This window comes from Biomphalaria glabrata, chromosome 2 (assembly GCF_947242115.1).
Source record: "Biomphalaria glabrata chromosome 2, xgBioGlab47.1, whole genome shotgun sequence".
Lineage (NCBI taxonomy): Eukaryota > Metazoa > Mollusca > Gastropoda > Planorbidae > Biomphalaria > Biomphalaria glabrata.
This window is the reverse complement of record NC_074712.1, coordinates 22,443,341-22,458,627: the sequence shown is the minus strand read 5'-3', so window position 1 is coordinate 22,458,627 and position 15,287 is coordinate 22,443,341. Positions and strand designations below refer to the sequence as shown.

The 15,287-nt window shown below is 37.7% G+C and overlaps 1 protein-coding gene across 1 annotated transcript in view; it reads left to right on the top strand.

Moving 5' to 3' along the window:
- The first annotated feature begins 790 nt into the window (after positions 1-790).
- LOC106062913 (atrial natriuretic peptide-converting enzyme-like) overlaps positions 791-15,287 on the top strand; it is a 195,208-nt gene continuing 180,711 nt past the window's right edge. Inside the window, exon 1 of the mRNA XM_056019653.1 lies at positions 791-1,089. The gene's annotated coding sequence lies outside the window, so the exon portion shown is untranslated. The remainder of the gene's footprint in view (positions 1,090-15,287) is intronic.

Below are 15,287 nucleotides of genomic sequence, written 5' to 3'. Positions count from 1 at the left end.
TCTTAAAAATTCGACATTTTGCACGCGTCAAAACGGTCGAATATCCAAAGAGCATTTAACCATAGTTCTGACCAAAGCAGGCTTATAACAAAAGGTCTCTCTTAACATGACTCTAATATTACGATCAATACACCCTATGAAGATCACGCTACTTATGCCTCGAATATCAGTCACACTTCAGTACTGACCCTTGAGCCACGCTGCTTTCTTTTACTTAATTAGACCTGCTTTTTTTTAATAGGATGAATAATGAGCCGTAGATATCAGGAGAATGCGTTTCTGCGGTAAAGAATGAAATAAAATGTTTTGCGTCAGTGCTCCGCCACGAACTCCCCCAGGAGCTGTCTAGTGAAGGGCTAGCAACGTGACTGTTTGCTGAAGATTGAGTGAGAGCACTGCTCTAATTGTAATACAGTGTGTGTGCGCGTTTACACATAGGGTTAGGGTTTACTGGACGTTAGGATTAGGGTTTGAAAAAAATGTCCCCACTCAAAAGTTCTGGATCCACATGTTCCCAAATGTGTTTTTTTTTTAGCGAAATTGCAAAATATGTACACTTTTCTATACAACCAATTACTTTAGAGCACTGAATCTATCTGAATAGACTAGTTTCTACAAAAGTTTATTCTCTTGTCTCTAAAATATCATAAATATCATTTTCAGCATATGCCTGCATTTTTTTGTGAAAACCTGACCAGTTTGTAGCTCCATACTTTTCCAGCAGCACCAATCGTATGGTATCATAATAGCGTTTATAGACAGAATGAAGCGCGCGCCAGTCTCTTCGAATATTGTGTTGTATCTAGATCTAAGTGATTTACGATGCGTTCAACTGTGTACTCTATGGATACATCGCCTTCATTGAATGTTATATTGTTTGAATAGCCTTGAGTAAAACTTAGGCATGTACATTTAAAAGGAGGATAGAGGGCGACTTGGATGTTTACTGTTTTAGTGTAACAAAGTCATGCATTTTCTGTTGTGAAAATATAAAGTAGAATTTCTGGGCTACTTATATTGGATGCTATATCTATCAGCTTTAGTGGATTAGGTACGCCCTTACTGCTTCAGTTGACATGGAAGTTAAATGTAAGTTCTTTTTTTTAATGTTATGATGCAATTATGTCCTCGACTTGCCAGGGTTCCATTCGACAGGTCGATGGAGTCACTTTTCTTGATTTGCATGAAAGCAAACATACATCACACACAATCTCAGGAAGACTTGGGCCTCACAAAGCTCCATTTTGTCAATTGTTTGTAAAATGTATTCTAACGTGATAAGACTTACATCCGACGTGATAAGACGTATATATGACGTACATCTGACGTGATATGACGTACATCTGACGTGATATGACGTACATCTGACTTGATAAGACGTACATCTGACGTGATAAGACGTACATCTGACTAGATAAGACGTACATCTGACGTGATATGACGTACATCTGACGTGATAAGACGTACATCTGACGTGATATGACGTACATCTGACGTGATATGACGTACATCTGACGTGATATGGCGTACATCTGACGTGATATGACGTACATCTGACGTGATATGACGTACATCTGACTTGATAAGACGTACATCTGACGTGATAAGACGTACATCTGACTAGATAAGACGTACATCTGACGTGATATGACGTACATCTGACGTGATAAGACGTACATCTGACGTGATATGACGTACATCTGACGTGATAAGGCGTACATCTGACGTGATATGACGTACATCTGACGTAATAAGACGTACATCTGACTAGATAAGACGTACATCTGACGTGATAAGGCGTACATCTGACGTGATATGACGTACATCTGACGTGATAAGACGTACATCTGACGTGATATGACGTACATTTGACGTAATAAGACGTACATCTGACGTAATAAGACGTACATCTGACGTAATAAGACGTACATCTGACGTAATAAGACGTACATCTGACGTAATAAGACGTACATCTGACGTGATATGACGTACATTTGACGTAATAAGACGTACATCTGACGTAATAAGACGTACATCTGACGTAATAAGACGTACATCTGACGTGATAAGGCGTACATCTGACGTGATATGACGTACATCTGACGTAATAAGACGTACATCTGACTAGATAAGACGTACATCTGACGTGATAAGGCGTACATCTGACGTGATATGACGTACATCTGACGTGATAAGACGTACATCTGACGTGATATGACGTACATTTGACGTAATAAGACGTACATCTGACGTAATAAGACGTACATCTGACGTAATAAGACGTACATCTGACGTGATATGACGTACATCTGACGTGATAAGACGTACATCTGACGTGATATGACGTACATTTGACTTAATAAGACGTACATCTGACGTGATATGACGTACATTTGACTTAATAAGACGTACATCTGACGTAATAAGACGCACATCTGACGTAATAAGACGTACATCTGACGTAATAAGACGTACATCTGACGTGGTAAGGCGTACATCTGACGTGGTAAGGCGTACATCTGACGTGATAAGACGTACATCTGACGTGATATGACGTACATCTGACGTGATATGACGTACATCTGACGTGAGATGACGTACATTTGACGTAATAAGACGTACATCTGACGTAATAAGACGTACATCTGACGTAATAAGACGTACATCTGACGTGATATGACGTACATCTGACGTGATAAGACGTACATCTGACGTGATATGACGTACATTTGACTTAATAAGTCGTACATCTGACGTAATAAGACGCACATCTGACGTAATAAGACGTACATCTGACGTAATAAGACGTACATCTGACGTAATAAGACGTACATCTGACGTGGTAAGGCGTACATCTGACGTGATAAGACGTACATCTGACGTGATATGACGTACATCTGACGTGATATGACGTACATCTGACGTGAGATGACGTACATTTGACGTAATAAGACGTACATCTGACGTAATAAGACGTACATCTGACGTAATAAGACGTACATCTGACGTGATAAGACGTACATCTGACGTGATAAGACGTACATCTGACGTAATAAGACGTACATCTGACGTAATAAGACGTACATCTGACGTGATAAGACGTACATCTGACGTAATAAGACGTACATCTGACGTGATAAGACGTACATCTGACTTGATAAGACGTACATCTGACGTGATAAGACGCTCATCTAACCTGATAAGACGTACATCTGACGTGATAAGACATACATTTGAATGAGTTAGCTTGGTCTAATTTTGATGGCATAACAAGGCCACTAACTTTATAACAGACTTAGTGTCTTGGTTTGACTGCAGTATCGTGACAAAACAAATTCCTAGGACTCTTAGAAAGTGATGTATTTATACTGACAAGAAAAGTTTTTCGTTTCCGATCAATAATTCACAACCCAAAAATAACCCACAAGCGATTTGATACTCACTATTCAGCACATTGTCTAGCAAAACCTTGTCCTTGAGAAACAAAACGTCAAATGTTACAAAGTTACAAACTTGTTCCCAGAGATTTTCTTCCAGTAATTACCCTGTGAAAACGTATTCATCTACAGCCAATAGTTCGCCAGAGAGCCGCTCACCAGGAGCCAGCCTACTTCCACCACCAGAAATTATCTCTCGCTAGCCGGAAATCTTTATAGAGACTAGAAATTTTAGTAGGCTGCCATTGGCATTAGATAAAGAGACCAGATAAACTTAAAGTGGCTGCCATCAGCAAAACTGAAGTTTAAATGAAGAAGTTTAAGATTGAAATACTAATCATTGAATGTCTAGAACAATAGCAGAGTGTAGGCTGAAGGTGTTAGGAGAGCATAAGCGACGCTATTTTTAAAAAGGTTTGTATGTAGTCATGTACTGTGAGATGTTGGGTTAGGGTTCCAAACCTTTGGTCCAAATACTAAAAATTACTGGGAGGGGGGTGGGCAAACCGTTACTTTAGCGGGAAAAAGCATGGCACAACTAGAAGATTTGCATGGATCGCAGGGCTTTGGGGAACATAATGGAGTAATCAGTACACTTGATGGACTTGCTAAGGACATGTTTACAAAATAACTGAAACAGCCATTTGACAGGATAGAATATTGGACAGGATACAATATTTGAAGGTATAATATATATATATAAATAACATGTAAAACCAAAAGAGTTTATATTAAGAGCATAAAGTTGTAGGCAACTCCTACTGGCTACTATCTCTACGTACTACAGATGTTCTGTTTCGTTGACCTCTCTCTCTCTCTGTCACTGTTCAAAGGTGTGATCTCATTCAACACATGTTCCAACAGGTCAAGTCAGACTTGATTACATCACAATGACTAAACGCAGTAGATCAGTTAGTATTTGATAAAAGTATTTTGTTTGTATGATTATTTATACCCATCACGGGAACAGTCCTAAACATTTCCCAATGAGTTGTGGATGTTTTCATTTGCCTGCGATGTTTGGGGCTTCAAACACGTCTGCATCTTTTGTTTCATTCAACAATTGATCAGTTGTTTTTATGCGATAAATAACATAAACGGATATAATTATGTCTACAAATATAATATACTAACTCTAGAGATATATAAATATATATACATATATCGTTTTATGCTTCAACAAACAGCTTTGACAACGCTAATTTGCATTATGATTACACTTTTACAACTTTGCTAAAACAAGGTTACACTTGACTATGGATGAAAATATCTAGATCTATGTATGTATCTAAATTATCTGTTATCTATGCCTTTATTTTTCGTCTGTTCGTTAGGCAATCTATTGTTACACCTGTACATTTCATTACGTAATGTATCTATCTATCCATTACAGTTAGCTTTTAATTGTATAATAATGTATTTTTAATTTACTTTTTTCTATGCTTTATTCATTTATTGATTTAATTTCTTTTTTTCTTTTTATTATTTTTGTTTAACTTTTTTTCCAATGTTTTTATTTAATTCTTTTTTTTTTTTTGGTAACATTTTTATTTACTTTCACCACTTTTAATCTTGCTTTCTTTCTTTCTTTTATTTTGTTCTCTCCCTTTTTTTTCCCTTCCAAGCGCAGTAAAATGTCAATAAAACTTTTGTTTTGACGTCATATTCCAACCCTGGAGCGTGCAACTATAAAACAAGGAATATAAAATTGCGATAAGTAGGTTTCGTTTCGCTAAATTGTGGGGAGTTCTCTTAGGCCTAGGCCGTCTCTAGAGGTGCTGTAATCCACAAGGAGACCTCTATGAATTCTAGTTAACCAAGGCTTTTACTAAGCGATTATTTTTGGCCTGGTAGCTTAATGGTAGAGCATTTAGAAGTCAGAATGAGAGAGTGGTCTACTCTGGGAGGATTTCAGTTCACTGTTCCGTGACCTGCTTGGGAGATTTAGATTGAATCTGCTGCTTCTATGTCTTGATTGATGAATGGCTTCAGTTCGTAGCTACATTGAGTCTTTTCTTGATTACTCTCCGAGATCTAGCTATTAAATATTTAGTTCCAAGTTCCATAATCGTTTTAATGTCGTGGTTCAATTTGTATTTTAATATTGAGATCAAGTTGTGATGACTTCTCTCTCAATATTTAGTCTAATTAAATCGCTCTATTGGCTAGTGTCACTAGAAAGTGCATGGCTTCTTCTTCAAGCTGAAAACTTTTTTAGATTTTAGACTGATTTTAATAGAGTTCACTCCTGATTGGTCAAAGAAAGAAAGTGACACGCTTCTCATGCCCAGCAGAGATCTGGTCAGGTTAGCTTCCGGGTTAAAATTAAAATTACATCACAGCATCATAACATAAGAACTATAGAAATCATTGATTTAAAAATAGAGAATTTTCGGATTTTAGTTTTAGCGGTGTGAAAAGGAAATGAGCACACTTAGAAAGGTTACAGAAACTAACTGCAAGCTTCCAGTGTTCTGTACGGAGTTTCAGAGTTGAAGTAAACTCGCTATAAATAACTTGTGAAGTTATTTTGTTTGAAGTTTTTTATAAAGTAGATATCACAAACAATAAAGTCATATTTTGAAGTCTCCCGTTGGAATGCGACAAGGGAAAGGAAAACTGGAACTGGTGCAATGAAATGATGGCAGTGCGAGCCAGTAGCGGGGCAAGGTACTCATGAGCTTATGGTAACAAAAACTATGGTGTGCTCTATCGTGCCTAGACTTAGTCATGTTAGTGTGATATAAAGATAATGGAAAAAAACGTTTGGGCCTATGTATCACTACAATCACACAAAAAACGTTTAGGCCTATGTATCACTACAATCACACAAAAAACGTTTAGGCCTATGTATCACTACAATCACACAAAAAACGTTTGGGCCTATGTATCACTACAATCACACAAAAAACGTTTAGGCCTATGTATCACTACAATCACACAAAAAACGTTTGGGCCTATGTATCACTACAATCACACAAAAAACGTTTGGGCCTATGTATCACTACAATCACTCAAAAAACGTTTGGGCCTATGTATCACTACAATCACACGAAAAACGTTTGGGCCTATGTATCACTACAATCATGCAAAAAAACGTTTGGGCCTATGTATCACTACAATCACACAAAAAACTTTGGGCCTATGTATCACTACAATCACACAAAAAACGTTTGGGCCTATGTATCACTACAATCACACAAAAACGTTTAGGCCTATGTATCACTACAATCACACAAAAAAACGTTTAGACCTATGTATCACTATAATCACACAAAAAACGTTTGCGCCTATGTATCACTACAATCACACAAAAATCGTTTGGGCCTATGTATCACTATAATCACACAAAAAACGTTTGGGCCTATGTATCACTACAATCACACAAAAAACGTTTGGGCCTATGTATCACTACAATCACACAAAAAAACGTTTGGGCCTATGTATCACTACAATCACACAAAAAACGTTTAGGCCTATGTATCACTATAATCACACAAAAAACGTTTGGGCCTATATATAACTACAATCACACAAAAAACGTTTGGGCCTATGTATCACTACAATCACACAAAAAACGTTTGGGCCTATGTATCACTACAATCACACAGAAAACGTATTCCAATGGATGAGATCCACTATCATTTACAAGCTACTGGTGTCATTTAAGTCAATTCAGTAACGACTTATAATAAGCAGCTCATGATAATTAATTACATTTAAATTCTTACGCTCAATTTTGTTTCAAGGGCCCCTATGGGTTCCTAGTGCTAATGGTGATGTGCCCGGTTGCAATGAACCCCTCTATGCTGTAGTGTCTACGCCACTTGGTACACTATGACTTCAATTTAAAATACTGATGTAACTATTTTAAACTACAAAAACTATTTGTCCAATCTATTAATTCTTTTTTTTTTTCACCTCCTAAAATATTCCCCAAGCTCGACTTCACCAGAACCTCATCAGAAGTGTTTTTACTTTTTCTAGGCAATCAACAAGTTTGAGACATTTTGAACTAGCCGAAACCCATACAAGCGCGCAGTTAGTCGTCTACGTGGATTTGAGAACTAGACCCAACGCTATTGACTTGAGTTGTCCAAGGAAGTCACTACGTCGTTAGAAGAACTGGAAACTATTTGCCTTCTGTATTCTTAATCATTACTTTCAATTGTCACAACTGAATGAGCAAACATTTATAGACTCCAAATTAAATTTTTAACAATAATTAAAGTATGCAAGTAACTCTTCACCTCTTCCTCTAAAGTTCTAATGTTTTTAACTGCACCTATCTATGACGTAACGAAGTGTACAATGGCCGTGCATTGCACTGTTGCTAGGCTGTTATGTAAGCTTTAGTTTCATCAAGTATTCACAGGTGACTTTTAAGTTTGACTAGGACACTGACCTACATAATATAACTGTTTTGTTACCCAGTGTTTCAATCTAGCTAGTCACGTGACTACTGATCTAGGTTGTTGTTGTTTTAATCACCAAATCTAAAGGTCTCATTCCTAGGTTGGCAGCGACTAGACACAACACGAGAATCTGTTCCTAAATCCTCTAGTATATGTGTCTTTAAAAAGTCGATACTGGTTTTCAATCCATTGATTGATTTAACTCTTTTCAAAGCCTTTCATTTGAAATATAATCTTGAAGTTGATAGTTTTACATTCATTAGATACAAATAGGTAGACTTTCGAAAAGAATGTCTGTGCGGGTGTGGATCTTTGTTTCAGGTGGAACGTTTTCAAGTTTTTAAAGGGAGCAATATTAATCTGGTCAGTGGGGAGAATGTTCAAAGTCTTTTATAAAATGTTTCCCCCCCCCCACCCCCAATATTAATCTGGTCAGTGGGGAGAATGTTCAAAGTCTTTTATAAAATGTCTTCCCCCCCCCCCCCAATATAAAAAAACTATTTGATATGTATTGGCAGTGAGACGCCATTAGTTTTCTGGCTGTTCCCTTCTGTGTCACATAAAGAGCTAAAAACTAAAATGCGATTGAAATACCAATTTTGTTGTTTTTTGTGATGGACATAGCTGCTTGTGCTACCTTTGTGATGGACATAGCTGCGTGTGCTACCTTTGGTCTTATGTAAGTGAAATACCTTCAGTCACTATGTCAGATATTGTAATAGTGAACTGTAGTGTTTTATTAATAAAAGATTTAAAAAAAACATAATTCATGCATAATTAATGTGTAACGGACCTTGCAGGGGCCTTTACGAGTTCGTGCATAATTAATGTGTAATTGACCTTATCTTCTTATCTTATATAATACAGACGTTACTTCAAAAAAAGAAGATGATTACGTCCTACGCGTCATACATTTAGTCATGCATATTAACCAATGACTCAAATTCTGCCAAGTCACTGGTTTTTCTGGCTAGCTCAGGCAACCCATTCCATGCTCTAATAGCACTAGGGAAGAAGGAGTATTTGTACAAATTTGTCCTAGCATATGGGCCTAGGAATGTGCCTTTATCTTTGTGTCTTTCAGAGTATTTTATTAAATTTTGTTTTTGTATTTGAAGATTATGTTTCAGTGTTTTTATGTATAATTGCTACTTTACTTTTGAATCTTCTCTCCTGAAAGCTTTCTAAATTTGGTGATTTTACTAAAGGTGTTACTGTCATGATATTATGGGCATGGGCCCTTAGGAGTTCGTGCATAATTAATGTGTAACTGACCTGCAGGGGCCCTTAGGAGTTCGTGCATAATTAATGTGTAACTGACCAGCAGGGGCCCTTAGGAGTTCGTGCATAATTAATGTGTAACTGACCAGCAGGGGCCCTATGGAGTTCGTGCATAATTAATGTGTAACTGACCAGCAGGGGCCCTTAGGAGTTCGTGCATAATTAATGTGTAACTGACCAGCAGGGGCCCTATGGAGTTCGTGCATAATTAATGTGTAACTGACCAGCAGGGGCCCTTAGGAGTTCGTGCATAATTAATGTGTAACTGACCAGCAGGGGCCCTTAGGAGTTCGTGCATAATTAATGTGTAACTGACCAGCAGGGGCCCTATGGAGTTCGTGCATAATTAATGTGTAACTGACCAGCAGGGGCCCTTAGGAGTTCGTGCATAATTAATGTGTAACTGACCAGCAGGGGCCCTTAGGAGTTCGTGCATAATTAATGTGTAACTGACCAGCAGGGGCCCTATGGAGTTCGTGCATAATTAATGTGTAACTGACCAGCAGGGGCTCTAACGAGTTTGTGTCAGCCTGTTTTTATATGGATATGTTTAATTAAATGTGTATACTAGCCATAGAGCAAAAAAAATTACTTGTAAACTTCCTCTTTTAAAAAAAAGACAAACTGAAGATTCAAAGGCTGGGGATGGGGGGGGGGGAGGTTCAGACTTTTTAAAATTGTAGTAATTGATTTATTTGGCGTCAGACAAAAACTGAGGAGGTTTGTTAATGTGCTCGCTATTCGATCATCTGGTGTACAATAAGATATCATCATCCTATAAGTTTGAGAGACACAATTATTGATAATTGATAAAATATCCTCCCCAAGTTTTAAAGAAGTGTAAGTCTTGTAGGACTATTAGGAATGTAATGTCGACAATAATAACAATATTAAATATCATTGTATAGCAATACTTGTTACCAAACACATTACTTGTTTGTAAACACATTACTTGTTTGTAAACACATTAGCATTCAGAAAACATAATGTAGTATTTGATTGCTTATATTGTATTCATCTCTCAATGGCAGGCTCGTCCATTCTTTAATGTTGTCCTCTCATCGCTTTTTCTGTCTACCTCTTCTTCTTTTCTTGGCACTGTTCCCTGAAGGAAGGTCTTTGCGAACCCCGTAGATCGTGTAATGTGGCCATAGGTTTTAAGCTTTCGTTTTTTTACAATAGCTAGCAGGTCGTCATGGGCTCCTATCGCTGCAGTAACCCTGTCTCTTATTTCTTGGTTTGTGATGCGGTCTTTGAATGTGATGCCTAGGATCCTTCTGTAGCATCTCAATTCCATTGCTAGGATCCTCCTCTCTAGCTCTGCATTCAACGTCCACGACTCGCAAGCATATAAAAATGTGGCCATGACCAGGGAGCGCATCAGATTTTGGTGCCGAGGGCTAAGCCCTTGTCTTTCCATATTATTTTAAGTTTTGGATATCGAAAGCGACTATAACGATTTCCTTAGAAATGGAACAGTTGATGTCTAGCGCTGAGAAAAGAATGACCAGTTTGTTGGCCGTTATAAGTTGTCTATGTAAACAAGAAAAAAAGTTTAAATTTGGGTAGAGAAAGAAAAATATTTATTTGGAACGTATTCCCGCTTACATAAAAGAGTTTAATCAATTCATGCTCAGGAAACTTTTGCATATCGTTTTCTGAGGTCTATCATTGGAATCATATTAAGTCTAGAGAGATCTGTACCTTCATTAAGTAAAGGGGAAGAGGGGGGCAGGTTACAAAATGTTCCATTGCTTTTTAATCTAAACATTCATTAGTTATTAAGAACAGTCGGTTTGTATAAAGGAGGTAATGTCTTTTTAAAAAGTATTTCTAATGTTTTTCTTGTTTCGTTTAAGAATTTCACCTTTATTCCTGTCCTCCTAACCGCGGACTTCAGAATGCTACGTTATCGTACTGTGATAAGTGGAGGGCAGAGGTATCAAATCAATTTCAACTAGACTGCATCAGTTAGCTCTATTTCTATCTGTTGCTCTATCTTCTATCTTAAAGGTAGCCCCATTATTTCCAGAGTTTCTCTTGCCTTGTTGTGAGCTAACCTTTTTTTTTTTACAAAGTGTGCCTGGTTAAAAGAAGTCAAAATGTTTTTTCTCATTCTCGGATGAAGTTAAAACTTTGGACAATTATTTAATGAACCTGACAAAACATGAATCAATTTTTAAAAAGTAACCAATTTGTTAAATGGTGGTGATAAATTATTTTGTTTGATTTCGAAATAAGGGAAATAAATGCTACTTAATGAGCGATGTAACTATATGTTGAGATATGGATTTGGTCCCCTTATTACTTTTGGACATGTTTTTTTCTCCTACTTCCCATTCTCGGATAAAGTTTAAATTTTGTATAATTATTCATAGTCGATAGCAATACTCGAATCAATCCGAAAATTAACAAATTGGTTTACCATTTACTAATAATTAATCAATTTTGTTTTATATAGCACAAAAAGGGATCTAAACCCTGTAATTTTCAGATAAATGGTAGTAATTAACGGTTATTTCCCCTAAGATAATCTTTTGTTTTTTTCTTTTTTTCTGTTGTTTATTTCTTGGTGCCTTGAGTCTATAAAAACGTCTTTCTTCCAATGCCATGCTGCAAGGGTAGCACCCTACGTCTGCAAGATTCATTTGTCTGGAGAGCGTAGACTACAATAATAGAAGCCTACAGTCAACACAACCATTGTCCTATAGTCTTATTCCTTGACTAAACTACTTGACGAAACTGTTCATGTTCATACACAAATAATGAACAAATGGAATGTAGTGTATGAACTGGAGACATTTATTAGGTTTCACGAGTAGACATTTCAGAATATTTGGAAACCTTCTACTCTTTACAACAACCTACTACTCTTTTCTCAGAACATCCACCCTTTGCACTGACCACTCATTCTTTGCAATGACCATCCACACTTTGCATTGACCTTCAACTCTTTGCATTGACCACCCACTCTTTGCATTCTTCTTCTTCTTCATCGTTCTCATTGTTATGTTGGAGTGTTCATATGACTAGACCAATACATGAGATGACTGCGCATAGGTTTCCAAATCAGGGAGCTCTCCATATATTTTTTTCTATTGGGGTGATTTGGGGCCAATGTCTTATACGGGCTTCTTGGTAGAGAGAGCAGTTTTGGAGGACGTGGTCGGCATTTTCTGGTGATACTTCACATGGGCAGATTTCACTGGTTCCAATTTTGAGCTTCCGGAACATGTGTTGTCGCATTCTGTTGTGTCCGGTCCTGAGTCGAAAGATTAGACGTTGGTCTTGTCGGGATAGCTTATAGTAAGCATCATCTTTCTTGTGATTTGGATGGGAGCTCGTCCATTTCTCATTTATTTTATCTACAATTAATTTCTTCATTTCTTCTGGATAGAGTGCAGAGTTTATTTGTGAGTTTGTTCTCCCACTCTTGGCGAGTGTGTCAGCCTTCTCATTTCCTGCTAGTTGTATGTGAGCTGGTATCCATTGAATAACAGTTTTTTTGCTGTTGTTGTTGAGCTTTGTAAGTGCTGATCTGAGGTTTTTAATATAAGGGGAATCAGAGTTTTGCAAGCTTTGGAGGGTTGTTTTTGCGTCTGTTAGAAAGACAATCTAACTGTGAGGGGAACTTGGATGATTTGCTAGCATGGTAGCAGCTAGTGCTACTGCTTCCCTTTCTGCTCTGTGACTGTCAGAGAGCTCTCCAGTTGCATAGGATTTTTCTAGTTTTCCTCTATCTGGCCATTCGATAAGTATTCCAGCTCCTCCATTTGTGGTGGCTTTATGGGATGAGCCATTCGTGTAAACTCTGATCCACTGATTGCTAGGGTAATTGGTATGTAACTCTTTGCATTGACATTCCACACTTTGTACTGACCTTCAATTCTTTGCACTGGCCTTTAGCTCTTTGCACTGACAGTCTACACTTTGCACTGACCTTTAGCTCTTAGCACTGACCTTCCTCTCCTACATTGACAAACCACCCTAGCACTGACCATCTACATATTGCATCCATATTCGTTCTAGTGAATGCTTAAAAAATAAGACTAACATTAAATAACGCTCTCTCTCTCCACAAACAAACAATAAATACTCCCTTTCCATATCACTTAGGAAACACACACACTCTCCATAACTTATAACATGTTGTTCACAATATAAATTTGAATGGAGTCATCAACTTTTAGAAATTAGCAACTTCTTCTAGTACACTGAAAATAGCTCAGGCAATTTCTAATTCTACTTTGGGGTTTCTACAATTTGTCTAGAAGTAGGTCGATGCAGAAATGTTTATACACATTCAGGCAGTAATACATTGGGTGGATGCTGTTCTTTGGTTAAACCTTGAACAATGTAGTCCAAGAGCAGTGTTTCACAAACTGTGTGCCGCAGAACCCTACTGTTCCACAAGGCCTGAATAGGTGTTCCACAAATTACGAAGTACTGGAATAATTAAATAGTAGGCCAACATGTGAGTTAATCTCTCTAAAAAAAATAAACAAAGTGTTCCGCTAAATACTCGAAATGTGCAAAGTGCTACGTAAATGAAAAAGTTTGGGAACCACTGTGAGTCTTCTATTTCATTGACTAGTGTAATTTAGAGATGCCACTGTACATGAGTTTATTGAAGTCTAGATTCAAAGTACGAGATGTGGTCTGTCCTTACATTCTGATGTAAAAGGTTTAAACCAATATTTTGTATTATTTCTACTCAGACTAAGAGGAAGCCATAGAAAGATGCTCTCTTCTAGCGACTATTTAAGAGCTGAACTTAGATTTTCTATTCACATATTCAACTATATGGAGTCTCATAGGAATGTCTGTTATTTACAAGTTTTGAAATATTATATGATAACTTCTTTTTGGTTTTATTTGGATTTCTTCCAAGGTCTGATTGACACCTTCATCCCGCTGTGGATTACAACAAACACCATTTTCTGTCAAGAAGTGAAGATGCTTGACATAATGTGCCTACACTTAGACACAGGATTAGCCAAACATTTTGTTTGTTGGTTCCCAACAGTGTGCCTGTAATTGTGTATGAGTTCGTGTTTCTTTGTCTTGTACCTCATTGTTCTGTTGTTTGAACCAGTGCAGAGCTAAAAGTGTTGAGCTTTGTTTTTCAATTGTCTTTTCTGATGTGTGTTTCTATATTTCTGCACTTTGACCTAGATTGAAATGCCTAACAAATCACTCTCGACAACTTCCTGGATCTTAAAGTATCTCACCAAAACTTGCAGCCGTCAAAGGGCGAAGAAAAGGAAGAAAAAAAATTAATGCGCTGTCATTCTTTATGATTTCACTTGGTTTCTAGCATAGACTTGTAGAGTAGACTAGACTGGAAACTGGAAACAAAGTCTTATCCGCGATTGATCGATTCACAGACCTATCTATATAGAGAGAGATTTTTATGTACGTAAACTCTTTTTCAAGCTTTAAGGGAAGTCGAACCAATCAATCTTTTCTGTCTTGTAATGATCTTTAGTTTTGAAAGTTTAGAAATAATGCAAATCATTTCTCGGATTTTCTTTAGAATGGGCGATCAATCACAGAAATATATATTCACGCTAATATATGAAACAAAGCCATTTCCTGTTAGCTTCCATTCAGATAATGTTTCAAAAATCCTAGATCGAAATAATTCATGTTTGTTGATTTTAATCATCTTATGTACATTTAAGGTTTCAAAGGTTGTCATGGCCAGGGGTGTCAATGGGGTTAAGCTCCCATTGTCTATAAAGTACTCCTAATGGCATGCGTCTCAAATAGCCTCTGACAACTAAGTCCAGCACTGGCCTGCTCGTGTGGCTTAGATATTAAGCCCGGCGAAACTGCTCTTACTAACAGGTGAAGGGGTGAAGGCGGATACCTGGCGCCACAAAACCGGGAGCTTCGGGCAGATGGAGCTCGTCAGCCTAGTAAGGCAGTTCATCTAGGAGAGGGGTACTCTGACTTCAAACCCCCGCTGCCTTGCGGTACTGAGGCTTCAGGAGACAACCTCGAGGAGAAATCAGGAGTGAAGCCCCTTAGGCGTTGGGAGTATCAGCTACGAACTTCCCTCCGGCAGCTTCTGCAACTGAGTTGGTGCCAAATGTAATGCGATGCGTTCCTTTGGATCACATCAGCAAGGTTGAGAGAGGGATCATGACGC